The 17,123-nt window shown below is 36.0% G+C and overlaps 1 long non-coding RNA gene across 5 annotated transcripts; it reads right to left on the reverse strand.

The window, feature by feature from the left end:
• Nucleotides 1-346: 346 nt before the first annotated feature.
• On the reverse strand, nucleotides 347-13,990 carry LOC116164300. 5 transcript variants are annotated; one of them, XR_004143862.1, is made up of 9 exons: nucleotides 13,825-13,990; nucleotides 13,617-13,777; nucleotides 11,725-12,044; nucleotides 11,506-11,642; nucleotides 2,257-2,532; nucleotides 1,628-2,201; nucleotides 1,040-1,432; nucleotides 802-985; nucleotides 347-752 (listed from the first exon to the last, which is right to left on the reverse strand). It is a non-coding gene; the product is annotated as an uncharacterized LOC116164300 (long non-coding RNA). The 5 variants fall into 5 exon arrangements; XR_004143861.1 differs by having other exon boundaries at nucleotides 2,246-2,532; XR_004143864.1 differs by having other exon boundaries at nucleotides 1,040-1,242; nucleotides 1,287-1,432; nucleotides 1,628-2,532.
• Between the last annotated feature and the right edge of the window lie 3,133 nt (nucleotides 13,991-17,123).

A 17,123-nucleotide genomic window follows, 5' to 3' on the forward strand; every position in this document is an offset into this window, starting at 1 on the left:
CGTTTGGTGGACGCGTCCTATTTTCATCCCTTTTTTTTTAAATAAAGAGGCGAGTATAGTTATTTGTATCACAAGTCCAGAAAATGTGTGTTTGCGAGTATGAGTATAAGGTTGCAGGCCAAAGCGGAGCTGAGGCCTGCAATTACGAATACTCGCAAAACAGTTTTATGGATGAGTGATACACACTATGTACCGAAATTCGAAAAAAAAACGCAAATCATGCTTAAATATTCAAATTTAAAAATTCGTATTTTTTAGTGCATTTAATTTTCTAGGTTGGTATTACCACTAATCAGTTGACAGTTGGTACATGAACATTTCAAATTTTAAATTGTTTGAAGTCCGAGTTTTTTAAGTTTATATTATATATATATATTTATAATTACATAAATACATTAATAATTACATATATATAAATTTGCAAAAGATGGAGGTACCCACTCATATCAAGGAAGCGGCTGAAAAAGTCATAAACGACTTACTTCCAAGTAAGTCCGCTTTCCGATACTGGATGGAGTATGACAATTTTATGAAGTGGTGCAATGAGAATTCCATACAAAATAACTACAACGAATATGTTTTATTGGCCTATTTTGAACATAAATCGAAGACGCTTCAAAGCTTCTACATTATGGTCCAACTTTTCAATGCTAAAATCTACCTTAAATATTAAGCATAATGCTCGGCATAATGTCAATATCCAAACCTACACGAAGCTGCTTTCCTCAAAAAGACGAATTGTGGTTTTGTACCTAAAAAATCAAAAGTGTTGGAAATAGAAGAAATCGAGCGGTTTATTACCGAAGCTCGAGATGAAGACTATCTCCTAATTAAAGTAAACTAGTCCTTAGTTCTCTTCCCTTTTTTGTTTTCAACCCATTTTCGTTTTTAGGTAGCGTTGATAATTGGCCAAAATGACGATTCAAGATGTTAAAGATCGTGGGGATCTAATTGTCATCCATCCAATCTTTACGTCCACCAGGAACTAAAATCGATAGATTTTTTTTATACTATGCAAAAAATAAGTGTACCAAACAACCTGTTGGCATCCATACTTTCGGGAGCATTCCATCCAAAATTGCAACTTTTCTTAAATTAGAGAATCTTGGCTCGTATACTGGACACTGCTTCAGGCGTAGTAGTGCTACTTTATTAGCAGGCCGAGGGGCTAATATCACTACAATCAAGCAGCATGGTGGCTGGAAAAGCACAGCGGGCGCAGAGGGCTACATCGAGGATTCCCTAAAAGCAAGGGTTGCGATTGCAAATCAGTTGGTAGGACAAACCAGTTCAGCCACGCAGTCTACAAGGATGGACCCTGTTTCCACTGATAATGAAGACGAAGGGGTAGATTCGACTTTGATTGTAACCCCCATTACCAGTTCTCGTCGCTGTGCTTCTAATACGCATATTCAAAATGTGCAGTTATCTTCTGTAAATGCAAATTTACCTACCATTAATAGGTATACGCAATTGTCAGAATTGCACAATTACTTTTAATATTAGTAAGTAGATATTTAGGTAAGCTTAGAATAAGATTTTTATACAATACATAATGAGCACAATTAGTTTTTAGTAGGTAGAGTTCATATTTTCTATTAATTAAGACACACTACACTTAGATTACCTTAAATTTATTTTCCAGTATTGCTAGTATTTTCATTTACGTGAACTAATAATTTATTTTGATTGTCGCTATTACGTACACACTTAGAAAATAGTCTAGTTAGTAGTTACACACTTTCATTATAACCTAAAAATAGAATATAGGATAACCTTAAACCAAAGATCATATGTTACAGAAAAGGTAATATGACTTCTTAAGGTCAAAGTCTAGTTATTACAAGTGAATAATAATTATAAAACTAAGCCCTTATGCACTGTACTTGCTGCCTTTAATTTCAATCGCTCTGGTCAATTCATAAACTACGTTATGATGTCAACTTCTTGAAGAATGTAGGTACGCCGTATGCAGTGACTGAAAATTCCCATCCACAATATCGGTAAACGTCAGCAGGTACTTCACTATCATTCCACACCGGTTTTTAAACAATGCCGCATCAAATTTGTGTTTGTGGGCTAAGCTGGACCAATTTACAGTGGTAACGACTAAGAACATCTCAGTCCATTTCTATACTCTTAGTTATCTCCACAGGATAAATTAACAATCAGGTAGCAACGAATGTGTATAGCAATAAAATCTGTAAAGTGAAAACGTAATGTTCGGTGTGGAGCCTGCACTTACTGTAGTAATACTGGTTTCAGTTTGGGAATTTTTTCATCATTCTGGTGTAGGTGCAGATTAGTTAATCTGTGGTGTAGGTATCATTATTTAGCATCCAAGGTGTTTGTTTTTTAGGTAATAAATACAATTGCAATCCAAACAAGAGTAGGTACCCAGTTTGATGCGGAAGTGACAGTTGCCAAAAATCGTCTGTCAATCGTCTCTCACTTCTCAGTTCTACCAACCATTTTTTAGTGTAATTTTTGCCGGCCGAGGCCGGAAAATGATAACTTTCCGGCCGAATGTAACTACGAAAAACACAACTTTGAAGGACGGAGGTACAAAAAAGAGTTTATTATAATGTCCCCCAAAATACAAGGCTAATTGCCTTCAGGATGTTCCTTTAATTAGGCAGACATAGTTTTTAGCGTTGTAAATAAAGTACTGATCATTGCAAACATTTTTTTGGCATTAATTAAAAAAAAATGTCGAAAAGATTGTCCGTCGTTTCGTGGTGCAAAGAATTTCTTAGTCAATGGCACACAGACATAAAATATATCCTCGAAAAGATTATGTTTATCCTTGGCTGTATTATTTTATCATCCACAAAAAATCTTACTGATAGAAATTTCGGAAACTAGTTCCAATGGCGTATTTTGACGTTTTCAGGAACAACTGGAGAACATTTTACAGCTGACAACGTGTCATCATCTCAATTTCCCAACTGAGCTCCATATACTGCAAAAATTCATACCTGCAAACCATTCGTGCATGAAAGCACTCTACAAAGAAATAGTGTCCCTGGTTAGATTCATAATTTATTGCAGGGGTATGAAATGCACCTTGTAATGATAGGTAAATTTATATTACTCGGTGACTAAACGGTCTACTCATACTATTCCATGCAAACAATATTTTTTTGCCTGGCACGTTCCTATTACGGTCATGGTAAGTATAATACGTTGTAGTGGGTAGAGACCTTTAGGATGTTGTGCGCGGGTGCAGCATCCTGTTGAAACCAACAGAATTGCCAACTTTTGTGTTTTTGTGTGCCATCCATCGTTGCATTCGTAATAAAAAATGTTACTCAATAAAGTATGTACTTTTTTTACGGTACATATACAAAAATAAAGTTGATGAAGACTCCTCCGAAATGTTTTATTGAAAATCTCTCAACGCAATGATAGGAATAGCCGACATCGAAGGATCAAAAAGCGACGTCGCTGTGAACGCTTGGCCGCCACAAGCCAGTTATCCTTTTCTGACACCTCTTGCTTAAAACTCCTAAAAGCCAAAAGGATCGATAGGCCCCGCTTTCGCGGTCCCTATGCTTACTGAGCATCGGGATCAAGCCAGCATTTGCCCTTTTGCTCTACGCGAGGTTTCTGTCCTCGCTGAGCTGGCCTTGGGACACCTGTGTTATTCTTTGACAGATGTACCGCCTCAGTCAAACTCCCCGCCTGGCGGTGTCCTCGAATCGGATCGCGACCGAGCATGATTGCGATTTTCTCCGGCGGACGGACGGGGCAGTACGCACGGGCAAGGAACTCAATAACATGAGAAACAAATAAGAACAAATTCGTCAAATTTCGGTTTGTCTGGCATATCTTCGGTAGTAATTGGAATTTTCTGGTTTTCTTTACAGTATGATAACTGTTTAATTGCGCAACTTTTCCGTGTATCTTCTATGGTTTCCGAGATCCCCATGATAACGTATCAGGACAAATGGACGCGGAAAGTTGGACGCGCGACAAAAGGACGCGGTCATTTGGGCGCGGCGACATTTGGACGCCGCGATATTTGGTCGCAACGTCATTTGGACGCAGATTTGATGGATAAATAATAAAAAAGTTTGGTGTAGCGGTAGTTAACACCTAATGCAAGGGCATTCTTCACTAATGACCTATACATAATTATGTGTTTAATTGAATTGGATAGGAATATGGTATTTTGAACTCCAGAAGTTTGATTGAGCTAGTTATCCCGGATGAATACCTACAAAACAGCAGAGGGTGAAGAGCACATTCTGCTATTTTCCACGAAACGAAATTTATCGTATATGGAACATAGCAGACATTGGTATATGGATGGCACTTTTAAAGTAGCTTCGCCGCTTTTCCAGCAAGTATATACCACATCCATGGTGTACAGTATAATAATGTAATCCCAACGGTATGTGCATTGCTCCTAAACAAAACTGAAGGCACGTATACGCGATATTTGAAAATCTTGAAAGGTTGAAACCAGGATTAGAACTGACTACTGTTATGGTCGATTTTGAAAGAGCGGCCATTAATCCCGTCCGAGGTCAATTTCCAGAAGCTACATTATGTGGTTGTTTTTCCATTTCACACAATGTATATGGAAACGTATCCAAGACGCAGGACTGCAAAGAAGGTATAATAACGATCCTGATTTTGCCTTACAACTAAGACAATTAGCGGCTCTAGCTTTCGTACCCGAGGACCACGGTATTGCTTCTTACGAGGAATTAATTGACAGTGAGTTTTACACCGACAATGAGAATCTTATTACCGGTAATGAATTATTTCGAGAATACTTAGATAGGTCGTCTAAACAGGAGACGACGAAGACAACCGCTCTTTCCCATAAGTTTGTGGAATGTCTATTTAAAGCCGGTAGAAAACAAACAATGCCGCCGAAGGATGGTACAATAGTTTTGCCTCTACACTTAACGCCATTCATCGATGTATTTGGCGATTTATAAACGCATTGAAAAAAGAGGACAGTCTAAATTGTGTGAAAATTGAGCGACTAATAGCAGGCAACATACTCCCACAAAGGAAGGTCGGCACAGCGCATAAAAAATATAGTTGCCGACTATGAAAATCGGTCAATTATGGAATACTTACGAAGAGTTGCTCACAACTTTCAATACCAAGTGTAGGTGTTGCAAATTTTGTGTTTATATACATTTAAAATTATTAATAATCAAGTCATATGAAATAAAAAACAATTATGTAAAAAAATGTCAATAAAAAAAAGTTGTATTCGTTGCAATTAAAATTTATTCACAAATCGCGAACCAAATTATATTTTGCACTGACAAGATTAAGTACAGTACGTTATTAATTAATCGTGTAATGAATAAATACAAAAATTTGCGGATTTGCGATTTGGAGAATAAGGAAAAGGCGTCGATCAACGTGACAAGGAATTGGAGTCCCAATTTAAACAAAGGAAGTTATCGTTGCTGAAGCAGCATTTATTAATTGGAGGCTCAGTCTTGTGAACAGTTATCGTTGCGGAAGCAGCGCAGCTGAGATTTGCAGAAGAGTCCGTGGCTGTCCATCAGATATTTATTCTGACAATGGCAAAAACTTTGTAGGCGCGAATAAAGAATTGTCGGCTTTGACAAAGTTATTGATTAGTGAATCACATGAAATTCAAAATGATTTATCAAAATGTGGTATTACATGGCATTTTATACCACCGTATTCACCGCATTTTGGGGGAATATGGGAACGAAGTATACGATCTATCAAAAATCATTTAAAACGATCTTTTGCTGACACAAGGTTTACGTTTGAGGAATTGAGTACTGCTTTAATTCAGATTGAAGGTATATTGAATTCGAGACCTTTGTGTTATTTACCAAATGATCCTAATGACTTGGAACCTCTTACACCATCTCATTTTCTGATGGGTAGAAAGATGAATATGGTGCCTCAAGTGGATCTGACGAGTACTCCGCTTAATAGACTAAAAACTATCAATCAATCCAGTTAATGTTGCAACTGTTTTGGAAGCGCTGGACGAAAGAATATTTATGCGAATTGCAAGAACGTCATAAATGGACCAATTCAAAGGGCGAATTATTAATGGATATGATAGTAATTATTAAAGAAGACAAATTACCGATATGTCAATTACATCCCGGACGAGACAATGTTGTTAGAGTTGCAGATGTAAAACTGCCACTGGAATCCTAACTCGTTCTTTTTCCAAATTGTGTCCATTACCCATGAGTACTTAGTTGAAAGTATTGTCTTTTAAGGGGGGCGAAATGTTGCAAATTTTGTGTTTATATACATTTTAAATTATTAATAATCAAGTCATATGAAATAAAAAACAATTATGTAAAAAATGTCAATAAAAAAAGTTGTATTCGTTGCAATTAAAATTTATTTACAAATCGCGAACCAAATTATATTTTGCACTGACAAAATTCAGCACAGTACGTTATTAATTAATCGTGTAATGAATAAATACAAAAAAAAATAAAATAATTTAAAAAAAAACAAAAAATTAGAAGTTATACTGACCGAATGTTTTGCAACATGGAAGTCATTTTAATAGAGCAAAATACACAAAAAAACTTTTCTCCAACCACCTGAATAAGACGCTATTTTGTGACAGTGTTCGGTACGTAAAATTGACGTTTTGCGGATTAATCGCTTTCACCATGGCAACTGTACAAAAAGTGGGATACTTTTGGTCCTAGTACCAAAAAGAAATTGACCTTGAAAGTTGGTCAATTAAAAAATTACAATCACGGAGATATGTCACATTGACATCGTTTGACATTGCAGGTTGTAAGATATTTCTATACATAAAAATCAAATATTTTTGCATATTCAATGCAAATAATGATGTTACCTATACGTATGTACAAGTATTGAAAATGATTTACGCTCGCTATTTTTATTTAAACCATGTGTAACGTAATTTACATATTCGGTGAACGTAATTTTAATACGTATACAACCCGCCGTCGCGCGTAACGCCATCTACTTCAGACCCATTGCACTATTATCTGTCTGTCATTTTGAATTCAAAATTTGAAAAAGTTAATTGCAATTAATTTTAATTAAAAAACTGTATGGTAAGTTTTTTATTTCAATACAAAATATAACAATATTAATTTTGTATACAATAGAAATGACTGAAACTGATAGCGACATGGATTGCACTCCGCCAGAGATTATAGAAAATTATTATTACATAATACACCTACAAGCGGAGGCCCACGAAAGGATGGAAAATGTACGATTGAATTAATTGTATAAATTTAGCTAACCGTTTACTTTTTAATTAATTTTACTTTCATCAAAAATAAAAGGAAAATTAATTGTAAAATTGATTGACAGCTTAGGTCAAGGTCAATACATTTTCCATTATTTTGTGACCATCAGCCGCTGTTCCTATACTTATCAAATAATGAAATCATAATTTCAATTACCACGGGATTGAAACGCCGTTGGTGCAATGAAATTATTTAAATAGCAATTCGTTGAGGGCGTTCTCATACTAGGTAAGTATTGATGTCTCAACCTTGGTCCAAACGACTCTGGTCATTTTTATATTTGCCGCGAAAAATATGAAGGTGTTTAATGTTGGTTATACATCATCTATTGACCGACGGCCGGCGCGACATTCAAAAGTCCTATCATGGTTGGAAAGATATTTTTGGTTGGGAATTGGACGATCGGCCGTATAAGATTTCGTATTACTAATGACGCTATGCCAATGCCGGCGTATTGTTGTGGTGTTTGCTAAGTGGGTGTCAGACCGTGGAATCCTTGCATCAGCATTCCACTGTAGGAAAATTCATGAGCTACAATTAGTTCAGGATTGGTTGAAAAGAAAGCGCTAACCATTTTGAGATGAAATCATTAAGAATGATACAAGCGAGTATTCGTCGTCTGATAGCCAAAGTAATAACTACGTAGCCTAGCAGAACAAAATTAGCGGCGTAATTGCGGCCAAAAAAGTCATAGTTTCTGTGTTTCTCTAAACAATTCGGAAGAAACGCGATTTAAAAAAGTTCAAGTGTACATTCAAATATAACTCAAGGCAGTTCCGTTTATTAGCGGGAAGCTGTGATGTATATGCGCCTGTTATCGTCAAGGAATTTCTGTATATTGAATGGCCGGATTTCTTAATAAATAAACTGCACCAATATCGACAACGAGCGACAAAGCCACTTCCGGTTGACGAATATTGACCAAAATTTAATCATTTAGTCCCTTTACCATACCCATTGCTAAAAACAGAATTGGAAAATTCGAAACCGTTAGCGAGTTATCGTGTCCATAGACGGACGGACGGACGCACTGACAGAAAATCCAAAATCGCTTTTTGCTCGTTAATAAGGTGTCGTTTGCTTTTAATAGAAGCATATATCTCGATAAATACGACAGTTGATATTGCATTGATAGTAGTTGGAAAATGCAGTCCGGCGTGGTTGTATTTTTCCATCGCATGGTTTCTGGTACTCCTTTCACGCCATTTTCGGCGCCACTTGCTGCTTAACGTTCAATCGTAATGGAACACATCGACGCATTCTCTACTACTTGCTTTTTTAAAGCTACGTTAATTATCTTTTTGTGTTTATAGGTCTCATCTACAACAAAGAACGGACTATTTCTTTCTTACAGGACCACCGCATGCTGCTCCGAGAACCTGTTCATAGCTCCACCTTCAAGAAGCATGGAAACAGTCACTGATTTAGATGTCGCACGACGTGCAAAGTCCCGAAGAAGACAATTACGAAGCGGCGTTCTTTTTTCCATTTCAGCTATGTCCGACACCTTCTTCGATATAGCTGCGATGGATATTTCTATTGTTTGCCGCTTCGTTGCTTACTGACTGATCTCTCCACACCGCAGACAGTCCATCCTTACGGAGCAGCTTGCCATCTCTATAACTACGTTGTCGATTGGACCAACTTTTGAAGAGAGGTATGTATTGACTATATAACCTGCTGTTTTCTGTATTTAGGTGGAGAAGGAGTCACGGTTAAGATTCTGCAAATTATTAATGACAACATGCGATCTGGTAAATTTAATTTTTGCATATTTCATTACGAGATATTAAGTTGATAATAGATAACGATACTTCCTTTTGATCTGTGCCATGGTCGGGAAGAGGATTGAATTGTCAGCAAATGATTAGGCGCTTCATCACTAATTGCACCACGAAGTCTCGGGGTCAGAGCACACTTTTGCACACAGTTTTAATATAATTATAAACTTAGTTTCAAACCTTTCAACATGAGTCCATAAAAATAATCAAAAAACTAACTGGCATCATGCAAAAATCTTCAAACTAAAATTGACAACAAAAAACCTTTTTCTATTTCGGTGTCACAATGATGATTTTGTACAACTGTTTTCAGCCAAAAACAGTTGTACAAAGACCGTGATTATAGTCGTTTTTTTTTGGTAACTCTTATCTTAAGTTGGCAGTTACTAGTTAGTACAAGTAGGTACTTCGTTAGGTACTTCCATATTTGAACTTCAAAATGTCAGTCTTACTACGCTGCCAACCTAAAACTTAACGGCATAAAAAGTGTTCCCAACATAAAACATGTTAGTTCTAATGTTCCCTATAGTTTCTGATAATGATTTTTTTAATTAAATTAAAGCACCGAAATAGAAAAAATAGTATGAAAAACGCGTGTTACAATGCTTTATTGTAATACTCCTACCTTGCGGACACTCGTGGCTACGCTTCGCGTCGCCACTCGTGCCACAAGATAGTCGTATTACAATAGGTCGCATTGTAACACTTGTCTTTCAATATACTATTCTATAGTGTATGTAATTTGTATAACTGCTTTACTTCAAATACAATAAAAAGGGACTTGTGTAAGCTATATTTACAAAATACCTAAAAACTATGTACTCAACACTTATTTTATAATACACGAATTCTTTAAACTAATTAAGGCGTATAAGTAGTGCTTCAAACTAGCATACGTTTATGTATGATTTATCTATTACTTTATTACATTTAAACCCCACAATGGCACGCTTCAAGTTTTTTCGTACAAGTTTCACGTCATTGGCAGCGATCCAACTATTTGAACGTGCTATAAAACGTCAAAATTAATATACCCAGTGAATTGTGTCACCCCTACGCAGTCTTCTGCTTTTCAAAGACATTGTCATTTCCTTCCTAAAGTAGGGCGAATGTAAGTAATGTCTCGGGGAATGCGTTCGCTTCTACTATACTTTCATAACATTATTTAATTAATAACGTCCCACTGACAAATCAAATACGTAGCTATTTTTGCGCACGCAAGTTGCACGTTTATTTGTCAATATTTAATATTGGTCGCTATTCCACACCGACATTTAAAAATCGGCTTAATACCGCAATTTTATCGGACAAGGGGATTTACTCTAAAGCCGGACATCGTTCGATACAGTGAATCTGCACTATTTATGAATTTAAAATTTGTTTTTGAAACCAGCCAACGAAAACGGTACTTCACGTTTATTCAGAAAATCTCATCTTAATTAAAATGCACCGCATACCCAATCTAATCGACTTTTCGGATAAGTTCAAATCCATTTCAGAACAGATGACACCATTAAACAATAGGTTAGACTCGAAGAATACACATTCTTGTCATTCCTGATGCAACATAGTATTGTGCTTTTTATTGCCGAATGTTACACTTGTACAGATCGAGCAAATCAATCAACTTCCTCTGGGGATAATATTACCAACTGTTACAACGTTGTAATTAATTTGCATAAATATGCCCATTTCCATATTAACATTAAAAACTTACCAAAATGTGTGATTAATAATAATAGGGTTGATTATTCCACACAAATTGCGTCATTTTTTTATGTTTTATATAGAACTCGATAATCAAAAAGAATAAGTCTCGCACTTTAAAATAAAGAATAATCAGTGAGTATGACAATTATAAGTACATCTTTTTCTACGAAAATAATGAACTTCGTTATTTTGAAAATGAGTTTTCTTTCGATTGCCGAAAAACTGTTCCAGAATCTGTAATTTCTCGTTGAACAGTTTAGCCACGTTCGATATCATAAAATCGTGTGAAATGCTTTATTCTCCGAATATTCGAATATCGCCCGCATCTTCGTATTCCTCTGTAAGCTGCTTCTACTAATACCACCTACATTTCAACTCGCTATCTAATTATCGCGTGTACGCCCTGTAATTGATTAAACGTAATAACATGACACTTTCCTTTTAATACGTTAGCCTGTAAATACGGTAACAGATCGTAATATTATTATTTTTAGCTTTTGTGACCGAGACATTATTAAAAAAAAAATGAAATTCGAAAAGCGTTTATACACGCTCAATATATCCTCAGAACAGGATTATGGAAAACGCCAAATTTAATTAATTTTGTGTTTAATTATGATGCTATCATGTTGTTTTATGTAATCGCTTACAGTGAACAATTTACTTTTTTGTCGGCTGTTTCTAAAACAGGCGGTTTACACAAGGGTTAATAAAAAACAGTATTTCCAAATTTTTGTACTTACAGCTTTGAAGTTTAAATAGAAGTACCCCTCGTTATAAGCCTTGCGTTTGTGTGGCATTTGCAGTTATCATCCACAGGCGTGGTTTTCGGCCCAATAATAAAAAATGTGTATTCATTCTGTTACTGTCATTCTCACATCTTTCGGGTAAAAATGAAACATAAACAATACAAGAGATAAAATCCATTAGTAATTTCTGAAACACCTACGCATTTTACTCACTAAGCATGCATAATTTTTTCGATGCAATTGATGCGTACGGTTTGGACAACTTCCACAATTTTGTTGTGAATGTTCCCATAAATCGATCATCCAATTATGGTTAACATTGAGCAAAAACGGTGGCCGACACAAGACACGTAGTTTCACATTTTTTTTAAATTTCTAAACTATAATTTTAGTTTCCAAGATGAATTTATTATAAACTGCCGAACGTACCTAGTCTATAGAGACAGTGTGGTCATATGGTGGTGTTATTTTCCATTGGTAGTTGGGACATCCGCCATGTTTTGACCAAATACACCGGATTGGTGGAAATTAACCTGGAAACCAAGGTGATGATGAATTTATCTTGCTGGACACAATTGCGACAGCATTATTGTAACCAAAACAAAATCCACTATAATCCATTTGTTATTACTGTTCCGATATGTAATTAACCCCACTAAATGCAGCGTTAACTTTTTTTACTTCACGTCGTCGATTTAATATAAATAATTCTCTCAAACTAACTGCAACACGCTATTGTTGACGTGCAGAATAATAATGAACAAAGCACGGTTCCGAAACGGTTAATCGATTCTAGCTCGTATTGCTTACGTCAAATAATATTAATTGAACTGAATTTCGCTTGCATCCAGTTTTTGTTTACAGCAATGTTCTTTACGCCTACTTGATGCCATGCCATGCAAGCGAAATTCACTTCAATAAACATTCTTTAACGTAAGCGATACGAGCTAGAATCGCTTAACCGTAGTTTTGTGTTATCATTGTTATGAATCGAGTAGAAATGTGGTGAAATCGTCGATTTCGTTTCGTAGTTTCTTATTCTACCGGTAGAGGTCACGCGCAGTTTAATGTTTGTTGAAACGGTTCCCCTTCTTTTTAAATAATCCTCACTTGCGCATTGTTGGCCCTGTAGAACATTAATTGTTTGTTTCACTTCAAAAAAACATGAATTGGTCTGGTCGCATGATGGCCGAGGTTTCCAAAAGTCCATAGTCTCCTGTAACTAGCTGAGAATCCAAATGTTTACAATAAACTCAACCAGATGTTTTCACCCGAACTTGTGATACAAGTATACACCAATCCTATGCAGTAATGAAGAGATGAAGGAGCGAGGCCTCACTGTTGATATTATTGAATGTGCAAAAGCAACGCACTTGTTTCTATAGGGATCCAAGCAGCCTTGTTTGTCTTTATTACCGTTTCCAGCAATACAGGTGCGTATGGAAGACGGTGCTGAACAATGCAATCTCTCCACTCAGATTTTTGGTTAGTTCGATTTTGATAAAACCGATAAACTGGCACTGGTATGAGGTGGACGACAGAACGTCTTATTGATAAACTGCGGAAGAATCCTGAATGTGACCTACAGGTCATCGACCTGAAGTACTGTTTCCGGTAGTTTAATAACTTATAAGTTATAACTTAATCATAAAAGGATAAATGAAACTTATTAAAACAATTATACTATTGTTCAGATTTGGATCAAAATCTAATGTTAACTTCCAGAATGCGTTATATGTTTCAGTAATATCGAGATGAGCTTTTTTAAATTGAAAGTGATCAGGAACGACCTAGGACCTCCATGGATGGATTGGCTATTTTATGAAATGAAAACCGAATACCGACAATAACTGATTTTGAGAAGTAATTTTAAAATGTTCATAGAACAATAAATAAAAGTTTTCAATCAATTTGCTAAATATGTACCTAACCTAGAAAATAAAAATCGAACCTCGCGTGCCATTTCGTTCCAACCAATATGCCTTCAAGAGTGGCGTAAACAGCAGCAATCAACGAGAAAAGAATTCTAGAAATTGCAAATCTGGAAAGGGAGGTCATCGAAAAGGGGAACGGTTCTTTCCGGCTTTCTACTACTTTCGGCTTACCTTTTAAAATCAGTTTCTAGTTTTAAATTGTGAACTTCAGGAAATTCCCAAGGAACTTCCAAAGTAATAATTAGCGCACCTGTTTCGATGCGTAATCCTCTTTTTAGGTGATGACGAACTTAATGAGAGTAAACAGCGTAACAACCCCGACGGGAATACATCTACAATTTTTGAGTTTTATAGGGTAGATTTATAGCGCGCTACTTACCTTATTGCAAAGTAACTAATTAATGCGTGCTTTTCACTTTTATTATACGAATTCAATTACGCAATAAATTACAAATTAAACGAAGACAGTTCGTTTGCTGGGAATACGGTTTGTGATTCTGCGTAACCATCATAAACTTACGTTTATTGAACGTAACTAAACAACGTTGAGCGATGATGACTTGATTAGGTAGTTACAGAATCCTACAGGATATAAAAACTAACCAAAGTTTAATCGTCCATAAAATTGTAGTAAATACTCCATAAAATAGGAGAAACTTTATATCTGCTGAAACTTTCCAATCAATGAACTTCGTAAACGTTTACAAAAATTTTAACACTTTTACGTTTTAAATGAACCGTCGGAAATAAAATGTTGATATTAGAATGTAATGTAAAATTAATATGGTTCCGGTTTCACCGCTCCTGCATGTATTTAAAAACCCATTTGCACGAACTTTACTTTCAAAGTGCGTGTTAAAGGTTTGTATAACGTTGAACTGACACAAAGTTATAAATGTGCCCTCTTCATGTAGTCGGAGTTTCTATCATTGTGAGCAATAAAGCAAGTAGAGTACTTACATTACCAGTTGTTATATGAGGGTTTTCGCACAACGAAGGATTCTATGAAAAAAAGCTGTTTCGGTAGAAAAAATGGATGTAGGTACAAAATTTATTACTGGATTAAATTAATTGAAGAGTACCTAATATTTAATTACTTAGCAAGACCTTTTTGAGTATCATGAGGATTCTTAATTAACGTTCCGGATTACTGTTGTCCCTTTTACGGTATTTTTCGACTATAATTAACCTTCTGCTTTTGAAAATTACCTTTTTTTCTCTTAATGAAAGCTGTTGCAGATTTAAACCGGTTTATAATTGTAAAATGCGAGGTCATTAAAATACATGTATTTTAATTAACCTCCCTAATTATTTACATTCAAAAAATTTACATAGATTTATATACCTTCCTTGTAATTATGAATGTAAAAAAATTATGCGGTTAGTTGGTTTTCAACTCGTAAGCTAAATTGGAATTGGACGATATGAATTTTTCAATATTTAATTAAGCACCATGTGGTTTGAATAGTTTTATTTACTTCACTTGCAAAAAAGGTACTTGTTTTCTCGACTGTTTAATGTAAAAAAATCTTGTATGTAAAACGAATGTTTACACTCACGTGCTTTAAGTTTGTACCGTTCCCGTAAACCACTTCGATAGGTGTAGGATTGTAGTGCCATTCCTGGATCATCTGAGCTCGTAAGTAGTGCCTCCATTACATGCGACCATCGACACACAGCACACACTTATTCGAAGAAATAAATAGCTACTATAGCCCAGGAAAATGAATATGCACTACTAACTCCAAAACAGAGCATCTCATATAAAATTTCATTCTCAGTAAAATTAAAGTCCAAAGATCGGCAATCTTTACCAACGTAGCGAAAAAAAAATTTTCTGTGGGTAGCAGAGATACCACACCTAGTACCACACAGCTATAACTGATTTTTTTCCTAATTTGGTTCTATTGTATTATTATTTAAACAATATGTACCCTTTTTATGTAGGATTTTTTTTTACTTTAGAGTATGTTACTTCTTCTGTCGGTTCTTCAGAAAAAGGATTGTCAGGATTTTGAACTCTCAAGAGATATTCCTTGTCCTCCTCTGAATTTATGTATCTATTCAATGCAACTTCTTCAAGATGACAGTTCAATGACGCTCTGCCCTCTTAGTTCGTAATAAGTTTGATTTCCTTTTGTCAATAAGTCTGAATTGCTGCTCATCAGTTTATTCATTGTTGTCTCAGCTATTTCGTCTATTTGGGGTTGGTATTTCTTTAGGAATTCTTGAGTCATTATCCTCAATTCGCTAACAATAAAATTTCCGTGTATTTCACCCATGGGGAAATCTCCATCTTCCTTTTCCCAATGCATTCGCTCAATCAATCGCCCAGCAGATAGGAAATTTTTCTCTGATTTTTTCTTGTTAAACTTGTAGGCTCTGTTTACTGTCTCAGCTACTTTGGGAGTTTGGGTGCCATAACCATGTGGTGGGGTTCCAGTGTATACAGGGTGGTGACTTGCGTAACGCATCATAGGGATTTGAATGTAAAATTCATAACATGCGATTATTGGCTCCCCAAATTATTTTAGAGCAAAAATGTATTAAGGAAAAATTTTTTTACGTCAATCAACCGTATTAGTTTTCAATTTTTTGCATAATAAAGACGGAAAATGGGAAAAATAAAACCCGCATCTTTTTCAATAATCTGTGATGCCATGGAATTATATAATACAAAAACTACGCCAATATCCGTCATGCCATGGAATGTCTGCTATAAAACAAATCAAATTCTATCAATAGGTATTATATTTAGAACAGCGAATTCAACATAAAGAAAGACCAAATTAGTAAAAACGGTTTCTTAATATAACAATTTACAATAAATGTTCGACAAAGTCACCATTAACTGCAATACAGTAACCAAGTCGATCATAAAATCTATTTCGAACTGCTGCTAATTGATAACAGGATATCTTTTTGTTTTAGAAAATTCCATGGCATCGCAGATTATTGAAAAAGATGCGGGTTTTATTTTTCCGTCTTTATTATGCAAAAAATTGAAAACTAATACGGTTGATTGGCGTAAAAAAATTTTTTCTACAAAAAACCTTAATACATTTTTGCTCTAAAATAATTTGGGGGGCCAATAATCGCATGTTATGAATTTTACATTGAAATCCCTATGATACATTACGCAAGTCACCACCCTGTATACAGGGTGATTCCTATAGTACCTGCCACCGTTTGGGAGCGTATAGGGGGTGCCTAGGGCAGTATTTTGATATAGGACACTTGGGGTCGGAAATCTAAAATAAGGGCGCCAGAACCAAATTTATCTTCTGGAATTTCACGCCTGTATGTAGGCAACCCACCGACCGACGTTTCGCGCGGAGCGATGCAGAGCGAGTTAGCGCGAGGAAGCGACATGGGAGGGAAGGAGGGAAAACGACAGTCAAAAGCAATAACGTTTACAAGTGTTCAACGTGGCCACCGTTGTTCTCAATGCACTTCCTACATCTAGCCAACTATTATTATACTATTGCCATAGTGTTTATTCACTTGATACGCGTCGTTGCAGACGGGATTTCGTGGGTTTAAACAAAATTCTGATCAAGTGTCAGCCACACATCGCCGCCTGAGATCGCTCCGTGTGCACCGCCGGCCGGTTGGGTTGCCTACCTACAGGCGCGAAATTCCAGAAGGTAAATTTGGCTCTGGCACCCTTATTTCAGA

The sequence above is a fragment of the Photinus pyralis genome, unplaced genomic scaffold (genome assembly GCF_008802855.1).
Source record: "Photinus pyralis isolate 1611_PpyrPB1 unplaced genomic scaffold, Ppyr1.3 Ppyr1.4_LG2, whole genome shotgun sequence".
Lineage (NCBI taxonomy): Eukaryota > Metazoa > Arthropoda > Insecta > Coleoptera > Lampyridae > Photinus > Photinus pyralis.